Consider the following 11,791-nt stretch of genomic DNA (forward strand, 5'->3'; position numbering starts at 1 on the left):
TCCACATTTTGTTGTTACAGCCTGAATTCAAAATGGCTGAAATATATATAATTTTCTTCTCACTCATCTACACACAATTACACATGTATTTATTTTATTTTTATTTAACCTTTATTTAACTAGACAAGTCAGTTAAGAACAAATTCTTATTTACAATGACTGCTAAACCCCAACTCGGACGACGCTGGGCCAATTGTGCGCCGCCCTATGGGACTCCCAATCACGACCGGTTGTGATACAGCCTGGAATCGAACCAGTGTCTGAGTGATGCCTCTAGCACTGAGATGCAATGTTTTTAGAAATGTTAGCAAATTTATTGAAAATGAAATACAAAAATATATAATTTACATAAGTTCACACCCCTGAGTCAATACTTTGTAGAAGCACCTTTGGCAGCGATTACAGCTGTGAGTCTATCTGGGTATGTCTCTAAGAGCTTTACACATCTGGATTGTACAATATTTACCCATTATTATTATTTTCTAAATTCTTCAAGCTATGCCAAATTGGTCATTGATCATTGCTAGACAACCATTTTCAGGTCTTCCCATAGATTTTCAAGCTGATTTAAGTCAAACTGTAACTCGGCCACTCAGGAACATTCACTGTCTTCTTGGTAAACAACTCCAGTGTAGATTTGGCCTTGTGTTTTAGGTTATTGTCCTGCTGAAAGATGAATTCATCTGCCAGTGTCTGGTGGAAAGCAGACTGAACCAGGTGTTTTTGCCTGTGCTTATCTCCATTCCGTTTATTTTTTATATCCTGAAAAGCTCCCCAGTCCTTAACGATTACAATCATACCCATAACATGATGCAGCCACCACTATGCTAATGATAGTGGTATTCAGTAATGTGTTGTATTGGATTTGCCCCAAACATAACACTTTGTGTTCAGGACAAGAAATGAATTGCTTTGCTACATTTTTTTGCAGTTTTATTACTTTAGTGCCTTGTTGCAAACAGGATGCATATTTTGGGATAGGTTTTATTCTGTTCAGGCTTCCTTCTTTTCACTCTGTCAATTAGGTTATTATTGTGGAGTAACTACGATGTTGTTGATCAATCCTCAGTTTTCTCCTATCACATCCATTAAACTCTGTAATTGTTTTAAAGTCACCACTGGCCTCATGGTGAAATCCCTGAGCGGTTTCCTTGAGTTAGGAAGGACACCTTTATCTTTGTAGTGACTGAGTGTATTGATACACCATCCAAAGTGTAAGTAATAACTTCACCATGTTCAAAGGGATATTCAATGTCTGTTTTTTTGTTTTGTTTTTTCAACTACCAATAGGTGCCCTTCTTTGCGAGGCATTGGAAAACCTTTCTGGTCTTTGTGGTTGAATCTGTGTTTGAAATTCACTGCTTGACTGAGGGACCTTACAGATAATTGTATGTGTGGGGTACAGAGATGAGGTAGTCATTCAAAACTCATGTTGAACACTATTATTGCACACAGAGTGAGTCCATGCAACTTATTTTGTGACATGTTTAGCAATATTTTACTCAAATTATTTTGGGCTTACCATGACAAATGGGTTGAATACTTATTGACTCAAGACATTTTAGCTTTTTATTTATAATTCATTTGTAAATATTTTGAAAGACATAATTCCACTTTGGCTTTATGGGGTATTGGGTCTAGGCCAGTGACCAACAAAATCTAAATGTAATCCATTTAAATTCAGGCTGTAACACAACAAAATGTGGAAAAAGTCAAGGTGTGTGAATACTTTCTGAAGGCACTCTGTATATACAGTATATATGAATAATACCCATGTTTTAGAGCTTTCCTCTTCTTGCCTTAATGATGCAGTAGCTAGAAATAGACGGGCACCTCTGTTCAACAGAGCCTGAATCACTAAAATGACCAATCTACCATAAACCTGCTTGTCAACTTGATAGCTCCTAGTTTTTTCAAAGGAAATTATTCTCTAGAAAAACATGAAATAATGAATCTAGTTGGATACTGTGTGATGCAACATTCAGTCTATAGAGTCCAGGGACTTTCTCTCACATCAGCACGAACTCCTCAGTTTGACAGGGTTGAAACAAGGCATTTTTTTTTACGTGGGGACAGTGCCTTTTTAGTGTTTATGTTTAAAGTTGCCATCACATGATGGGATGTTCAGGATTGTGTTTATTTCTCCTTGTCCTATGCTTTCTGATCTGTTATAATACTTTTGAGTTTGTTTCTGTATTTGTTGTTTTGTTGTCATCTAAAATGTAGGGTCTGTTATTTTCAAAATGACAGCAAGCGGTTAAATATCAAATGAGTTCAATATGTCCCATCTCTAATTTAATGACTGCAAAAAGTACAACGTAGGATGATTTTGCATTTAATATTCTAATTAATATTGTCCTAAAATGCTGTACATGTCAACACATTTTAATAATTTCTCATTGAAACATATTGATATGATCATTTTCTTTGAATGCACTGTTATTAGCTGAAATATTTAGTGGTAAATGAAAAGTATTTCACGTTTTTGTTTTTTCATGTCTTGTTTAGACACTAAAGATATGGAAGTTGTATAAAAGTTCTATGCCAGACAAAGCTTTTTTAGGAGTTCTTATCTCTTGTGTGGACATCCTAAAGATACACACTAGTAATGAATACACATATAAATGATAGTGCACCTCTAGGTCTGTATCTCTTCACGTTCCCCCTTTACTAGTGTTGCATGTACCTCCCTTTTCCAAATCAGAATTTAAGCACTTATCATCCCCCCTCTCAACAGTCTGTACAGAAAGACAGACACTCCCATTTGCAAAGTGCTCCTGTGATACGTCAAAATGCCTTCTGAGAAGCTGTTTAGGTCTCTTGTGCATGTTGCGTGGTGCTCTCTGTCCTCCAATATGAAACCAATTTACCCATTTAACCAGAGCATGCGATTTCAAGTCTCACAGAAAGACAAAAAGCAACATAATTGTTTGTGCATGTTTATGTCAAGGAGCCCTCCTCATCTCTAAGAGGTACATCCCACATGGCACCTTATTTACTACATAGTGCACCACTTTGGGATGCAGTGCACTACATTGGGACGTAACCTAAGTTGTATTAAGACATGAAGTGATCCACCATGTTGTGGTCCACATTCTCTTTTGGCTCCATGGCATGAGACAACCATGCTTTGCAGGTCTGGGTGTCTGTCAATTCTAAAACATTTTCTGTGTGTGTAAATGTGTGTGTGTGGCCACACAGACAACATTCAAAATACACACATGGCCTAAATGTATTTTGTTTCCATAGCTTTCATAAGTAAGGCAATAGCACAGTGCAGGAAATAAAAATAACACATTTATTCAGCTGGTTTTAGCTACGTTGTCCTAATTTCACTGTACAAATGACTGTTAAATGAGAAAAAAGTCACGTATATTTATTTTAAAACTGAGTGTACAAAACATGAAGGACACCTGCTCTTTTCATGACATCGACTAGCCAGGTGAAAGCTATGATCCCTTATTGATGTGACTTGTTAAATCCACTTCAATCACTTTAAAAAGCTGCTGGGTTTTTCACGCTCAACAGTTTCCCGTGTGTATCAAGAATGGTCCACCCCCAGGACATCCAGCCAACTCGACACAACTGTGGGAAGCGTTGGAGTCAACATGGGCCAGCATCCCTGTGGAACGCTTTCGACACCTTGTAGAGTCCATGCCCCGAAGAATTGAGCCTGTTCTGAGACAAAGGGGGAGGCAACTCAATATTACGAAGGTGTTCTTAATGTTTTGTACACTCAGTGTATATCCTCTATTGTAATAAAATCTATTTTGCTTCAGATAGCATGTCTGGTTCAATCCAATGTCCTGAGTTTGAGTGTAAACAGCTGTGTGTCAGTTTCTAGTGTGAGAGATGTGCCAGTGCCACACTGTCTGATATCTTTGTGTCATTGGATCTTATCCACAGGGCTTGTGGTATGGCAATTTATATCTAGCTTAGTCTTGTTTTGAGCTTTTCTGAGACAAATAATGTTAACTTGGATGCTTGGGTCAATTGGAATGCATGGGTCAAATGGGAGGAACCAGGGTTTACATTTTACAGGATTTTTATTATCTTGATTTCTGGATATTGAAATACTCAACTATGGTCACAGTTACACTGATACAGTACACCTTGCAACACGGATGAAGAAGGTGGTGTTCTCTTGCTTGGCCACAGGGTGTCATAAGTGAGCTGCATGATTTTCCAGCTGCAATCCAGTCAGGTGGCATGATGGGGTCTTTTTAATAGTCTGACTGGACTGTGTTGTGAGACACCTTATTTTAAGCCATGCTTGAACAAACTATTATCTAAGCAAGTGAAAATGCAACAATATACAGTGTTTTTCCCTACATTTCACCAGCTTTAATTTCTCTACCTGTACCTTTTCAAGCACCTGGAGAGAGAAAGAGGAAGATATGACTGGTTTCAAATACATTTTATTCATGAAGACTTTCTATAGTTCAATATTTAAAAATCTATATTTAAAATCAAGCCCTGTCACATTCACTGTCTACACTGTGTTATGCATCTGCACAGGATTCCATGAGATGTGTCAAATGGGTGCCACATTCAATGTCATGTTATTGTCTGGAAGCCACTGGAGACTGGACAGTGAGACCAGTGCAGGCAGGGCAAGCAATCATCAATCATGCAGCCATGAGGAACGGACCAAGGGTGTGTCCCAAATGGCACCCTATTCACTTTATAGTGCATTAAATAGGGAATAGTGTTCCATTTAGGACAGCACCCGTGTGAACTCCCAGGCCCCTGATGTATTACTCGTCCTATCACTTAGAGAAATGTATGAGCCGGAGGGCTCTCCGCAGAATGTATTAACACAGACGGGATCCCATTTGTCTCAAGGTGCCCCTCCCAGGGTGAGTTATTGTGCCACACCTTCCCATCACACACACACACACACACCGCCCTGCTTGCCTGGCGTCTTTCTACAGATTCTCCGTCCAGTGAGACTGAACATGTCTGAGTTGCACAGCAGTGACCAACTCCCCATACAGCAGCCAAACACTGACTCCCTGGACACATGGGTCAAATTCCTCCTATTCACTGTCTCATGACCCTGTTATAGAGGCTCAGTGGCCCATATTAGGCAGACAGACAGTAAAACACCTGTGCTTTCAGCTCCAGTGGAGAGGCTACAGCATCAGTGAAAGCTCTAAGGGAGTCACATGGTCATCAGTTATGGATGTGGAGTCCACTGCTTGAACTCCGACTAAGGAATCATCTAAAGGGAAAGGTCACCTAGTGAGACTAACTTTCCATCCTCGTTTGGGGGAAGTTCTTGCTAGCCCTATGTTGCCTAGCTATGAGCCTCAGGGAACATCCCAGGGGAGAGATTATGTTGGTTTCTGGTTGTGTGTCCTCTCCAGAAGTAGCCAGTGGTGGTTGTTCCCTCAGACCCCTAAAGGTTGGGAGGGAGGAATGCTGGGCTGATCTACAGAGGGTCAGGCTGACTGTGTTGGGGGAGAGCAGCATATCTAGATCCAGATCTCAGCCCTTAAGCCACTCAACTCTACTGTTTAAAGAAGCACAGCACTGCTTGGTGGGTAGGGCTACGTTTGACAACAGAAACCTTAAAACACCCAATTAAGCTGCAAAGTCTTACAATTCATTTATTGGTTAAAACTGGCATATGAATTGTTGAATTAAAACCCAAATTCATAAAATTGGATTTGCTTAGATATTTGGTAATATGTATGGGATAATCAACGAGGGTCTATGCGTTCTATCGAAAATAATGGAGGACTTGGAAGGTGTGTTCCACGACGCGCTACCGGAGTGAACTGACCTTCCACAGAGTTGCATTACTTTACGGAGAGCGCATATAGCCCCGAGTTGATTATCCCTTTTATACCAAATGTAACACATTTGCCGCTAGAAATGTGTTCAACATCCACTGAAGTAGCTAACAGGTTAACCTCATAGCTACAGTACAATTGTTGCCAAACCATCAGTCCTAGCTTGCCATTATGAAAATCGAATTCAACAATGCCAACTATTTTTTCAATTCGACCTTTGCTTTCAAAAGCAGCTCAAACAAGAATGAAGAATGAACTATAGCGATTGAATACTGTGCATTATAGGGAATTATACAATGGGTGGGTCTAATCCTGAATGCAGATTGGATAAAACCCCATTCCATCCGGTGTCTATTCCACAAGTTACCACCAGCTAAAGCTAGGATGTTAAAATGCCTATTTACTCTGTTCCATCTGACTGCGCAATCCACTGACTATATATTGTGGAAGGATGAAATAGTATGAATCAATTAATCAAAATAATGTTTTTAATAAAAATATTATTATTTTAATATGTTGGTAACCCGTTATATAAAAGCAATAATGCCCTCAAAGCCGTGTTTATAGGATATATTGGCACGGTATTATCACTTAGATAATGCACGCTCTAGAATGTCCTTCAAGACAATCAGAAACAACTATTCAACAATGCCATGGTATAACTTGTTATATTATTATAACAACACTTATTAGTAAGCATATAATTGCTTGTTTAGAAACTGAAAACCGATATGGAGTGCAAATTCTCCCTGTACCTATAATTACTGTCAGTGCTCTGTAAAACTCATAAAGGAGAATAACAGTTTCTCTGTGCTTAGAATGTCCCGTCCAACATCCCCTCATGCTGCTGATCCCTGAAGAGGACTGGGTAACATTCCTGTCCTCACCTCCCCATTCGCCTCCCCCTAAGACACACACACACACACACACACAAAACCCCTCCTGCCGCCTAAGTACGCTCCTCCACAAGCCTTGTTTCACACTTGTTAGTAGGAGAGAAACTATACCTGCTGCAAGGTCAGTGGACACTGGATAGGCACATTGGGCGCCTAAAGTTTACTCGGAGCAGAACAATGAGTGGAGACCCGCAGCCGCTGCAAACTAAATCACCACTGTTGACCCAAAACAGGCAGGCTGTCCTCAGACCGTGAGAAAAGCGCCTCTTTCCATGCCAGGAATGTGGGTGGCCGGCCTTGTTTCCCAGGAAGCCTATCTGAGGAGTGCGCTGCAGGACATAGCCCCACCACATGCAGTGGCGTGGCTTTGTTTTTGACTGCAGTCTTATTTTTTGGCATGAGCTGCACTTTTCCTCCCCTCTGTCCCCCTATCAAGTTGTCACTGTGATAATCTATGTGCTCGAAGACCAGTACAGCATGTGCATGAGAAGGAAGGGATTTGGTAACAGTGTAAAGCTCCTTATGACATTCTGTGAAATATTCTTCACCTTGACGCAAGGGAAGGCGATGTGGCCAGGGCGACAGCCAGGGAGTATGACCAGGGCCACCCCTTTCTCTCTTGATGTTTGACTGGGAGGTGCCAATGCACCCTGTCCAGCGTCTACCTCTATCCCACACATGGCACTTGCAGAATGAGACAAAGCCACTTCATAAAATTCCTATCCAACATAGTGTTAAGTTATTGGACGTTTTTGGGAAGTTTAAAAATTACATATCTTTTGATGACTCATTGCCTGCCCCTCCCCTTTGACATACACACGGAGTATCTCTGAGTCCTCACCTCCCATGTGTATATCTGTCACGACTTCAACCGAGGCAGGCTCTCCTTCCCGTTCGGGTGGCGCTCGGCGGTCGTCGTCACCGGCCTACTAGCTGCCACTGACTCTTTTTCCTCCCCCTCCTTATGTGTTTATTTGTATCACCTGTGTTCAGTTAGTTGTTAATTAGTGTGGCTTTATTAGTCAGCCAGCCCGTACGCTTCTTTGTGCGGGATTGTTATATTGTAGCTTTTGGATTTCGGGAGTGGATATTGTTATTGTGGACTGGGTTTGTTTCTCGTGTCGTTGGACCGTTGTGTATGACACCCAGTACGTCCGTGTTGGACATTTTGTTTGCCAGTTGGGTATTAAAGACTCAACATATTGAAGCTCTGCTGTTCCTGCGTCTGACTTCGCACCCCCCGACACCCAGGTCGTTACAGAATCCCGCACCCGCTAAATGGAGTCAGCAGGAGCAGCAGCCAACCCTCTCCCATCGATGGAGGAACGGGTTCTCCACCACACCACTGTCCTCCATCGGATCGGATCAGCCATGGACCAGATGATGGAGAGAATGGAGCGATGGGAGAGGAGTGGGCTCCTCTCTCCACCTTCGGCTCCCCTCCCTCAGGACTCTCCATCCCCCGGCTCCAGCGCGCTCCGTCTTACGCTCCCGAGGGATTATGATGGAGCGGCGGCAGGGTGTCAGGGGTTCTTACTCCAACTGGAGCTATACCTGGCCACTGTTCGCCCCACTCCCTCGGGAGCGGAGAGGGTGAGTGTCCTCGTCTCCTGCCTAACGGGTCGTGCTCTGGAGTGGGCCAACGCAGTCTGGAATGGCCCGGACTCAGCGAAGGAGCACTACCCGGAGTTTACCCGTCGTTTTCGTGCCGTGTTTGACCACCCCCCAGAGGGCCGAGCGGCGGGTGAGAGACTATTTCATCTCAGGCAGGAGAAGAGGAGCGCACAGGATTTCGCGCTGGAGTTCCGGACCTTGGCCGCGGGATCAGGGTGGAACGACAGGGCCCTTATTGACCACTACCGGTGTAGTCTCCGGGAGGACGTCCGCAGGGAGCTAGCGTGTCGGGACATCGCTCTTTCTTTGGATGAGCTTATTGACATGTCCATCCGACTGGACAATCTGCTGGCTGCCCGCGGGCGTTCGGAGAGGGTCCTGTGCGTTCCACCACCCAGCGCCCCGGCTCCCATCCCGATGGAGTTGGGAGGGGCCGCGCCTAGGGGTATCGGAGGAGGAGGCCTCCCCTGCACCAGCTGTGGTCGGAGAGGACACACGGCCGATCGGTGCTGGGGGGGTCTGTCTGGGAGTCGAGATGTCAGGCGGAACGCTTCTCGATCACCCCAGGTGAGTCAGCACCAAACTCACTCAGAACCCCCTGTTGGTCACATGTTTGTCTCAATTTTTTTCCTTTATTTTTTCCCCTCTTCCCAGCATAGGGCACTAGTCGATTCAGGTGCAGCTGGGAACTTTATGGATCGCGGACTCGCCTGAAAGTTGGGCGTTCCGCTTGTGCCGATAGATTCTCCCTTTCCCGTGCACTCCCTAGATAGCCGGCCATTAGGGTCAGGGGTGGTCAGGGAGGCCACAGTTCCCCTGGACATGGTGACGCAGGGGAATCATAGGGAACGTATCAGTCTCTTTATTATTGATTCGCCTGCGTTTCCAGTGGTGCTGGGTATTCCCTGGTTGGCCCGGCACAATCCCAATATTTCGTGGAGACAGGGGGTTCTCCAGGGGTGGTCAGAGGAGTGTTCTGGAAGGTGTCTGGGAGTTTCCATTGGTGCCACGTCGGTGGAGAGTCCAGACCAGGGTTCCACGGTGCGCATTCCCCCCGAGTATGCCGATTTGGCAATCGCTTTCTGTAAAAAGAAAGCGACGAAATTACCACCACATCGACCGGGTAGGGATTGTGCGATAGATCTCCAGGTTAACGCTGCGCTTCCCAAGAGTCACGTGTACCCTTTGTCCCAAGAGGAGACGTTGGCTATGGAGACATATGTCGCGGAGTCTCTGGGACAGGGGTACATTCGGCCCTCCATCTCACCCGTCTCCTCGAGTTTCTTTTTTGTGAAGAAGAAGGAGGGAGGTTTGCGTCCGTGTATTGATTATAGAGGTCTAAATGCCATCACAGTGGGGTTTAGTTACCCACTACCTCTCATCGCTTCGGCGGTGGAATCATTTCACGGAGCGCAGTTCTTTACAAAACTGGACCTCAGGAGTGCGTACAGTCTGGTGCGTATTCGGAAAGGAGACGAGTGGAAAACCGCATTTAGTACCACATCGGGCCACTATGAGTACTGCGTCATGCCGTATGGGTTAAAGAATGCTCCAGCCGTTTTCCAATCCTTTGTAGACGACATTCTCAGGGACCTGCACGTGCAGGGGGTAGTTGTGTATATCGATGACATTCTGATCTACTCAACTACTCAAGCCGCGCATGTATCTCTGGTGCGCAAAGTGCTTGGCAGACTGCTGGAGCATGACCTATAAGTCAAGGCTGAGAAGTGTGTGTTCTCCAAACAAGCCGTCTCCTTCCTGGGTTATCGCATTTCCACCTCGGGGGTGGTGGTGGAGAGTGACCGCATAAAGGCCGTGCGTAATTGGCCGACTCCAACCACGGTGAAAGAGGTGCAGCGGTTTTTGGGTTTTGCCAACTACTACCGGAGATTTATCCAGGGTTTTGGTCAGGTAGCGGCTCCCATTACCTCACTGCTAAAGGGGGGCCCGGTGCGGTTGCGGTGGTCAGCGGCGGCGGACGGAGCTTTCAACAGGTTGAAGGCTCTGTTCACAGATGCTCCCGTGTTGGCGCATCCGGATCCCTCTTTAGCATTCATAGTGGAGGTGGACGCGTCCGAGGCTGGGGTGGGTGCCGTGCTATCACAGCGCTCGGGTACGCCACCAAAACTCCGCCCCTGCGCTTTCTTCTCTAGTAAGCTCAGTGCAGCGGAGCGTAACTATGATGTGGGGGATCGGGAGTTGTTAGCGGTGGTCAGGGCTCTGAAGGTGTGGAGACACTGGCTTGAGGGGGCTAAGCACCCCTTTCTCATCTGGACCGACCACCAGAATCTGGAGTATATGCGGGCAGCTCGGAGACTGAACCCGCGTCAGGCAAGGTGGGCCATGTTTTTCACCCGGTTTAGGTTCACGTTGTCCTACAGACCCGGCTCCCAAAACGTAAAGGCTGACGCACTGTCCCGCCTTTACGACACGGAGGATAGGACCACCGAACCCACTCCCATCATCCCCGCCTCGAGGCTGATAGCGCCAGTGGTATGGGAGGTGGACTCGGACATCGAGCGGGCGCTACGGGCGGAACCCGCGCCTCCTCAGTGTCCGGCGGGCCGTAAGTACGTACCGCTTGGTGTTCGGGACCGACTGATTCGGTGGGCTCATGTCCTACCCTCCTCGGGTCACCCTGGGGTGACGAGGACAGTGGGGAGCCTTCGGGGAAGGTATTGGTGGCCTACCTTAGCTCGGGACGTTAGGGTTTATGTCTCCTCCTGTTCGGTATGCGCTCAGAGTAAGGCTCCTAGGCACCTTCCTAGAGGGAAGTTGCAACCCCTCCCCGTTCCACAACGGCCATGGTCTCATCTGTCCGTGGACTTCCTGACCGATCTCCCCCCTTCTCAGGGAAACACTACGGTTCTGGTAATTGTGGATCGGTTTTCTAAGTCCTGCCGTCTCCTCCCGTTGCCCGGTATCCCTACTGCCCTACAGACTGCGGAGGCCTTATTCACCCACGTCTTCCGGCACTACGGGGTGCCGGAGGACATCGTTTCTGATCGGGGCCCCCAGTTCACGTCCCGAGTATGGAGGGCGTTCATGGAGCGTCTGGGGGTCACGGTCAGCTTGACTTCCGGTTTTCACCCCGAGAGTAATGGGCAGGTGGAGAGAGTGAACCAGGAGGTGGGTAGGTTTCTGCGGTCGTATTGCCAGGACCGGCCAGGGGAGTGGGCGAGATACATTCCCTGGGCCGAGATGGCCCAGAACTCACTACGCCACTCCTCTACTAATGTGTCCCCCTTTCAGTGTGTGTTGGGGTACCAGCCGGTCCTGGCACCATGGCATCCGAGCCAGACCGAGGCTCCTGCGGTGGAGGAGTGGGTACAGCGCTCCAAAGAGACCTGGAGGGCCGTCCAGGAGTCCCTCCAACAAGCTACTAGTAGGCAGAAGAGGAGCGCTGACCGCCACCGCAGTGAGGCTCCCGTGTTTGTACCGGGGGAAAGGGTCTGGCTCTCGACCCGAAACCTACCCCTCCGC

Source organism: Salvelinus namaycush, chromosome 24, assembly GCF_016432855.1.
Source record: "Salvelinus namaycush isolate Seneca chromosome 24, SaNama_1.0, whole genome shotgun sequence".
Lineage (NCBI taxonomy): Eukaryota > Metazoa > Chordata > Actinopteri > Salmoniformes > Salmonidae > Salvelinus > Salvelinus namaycush.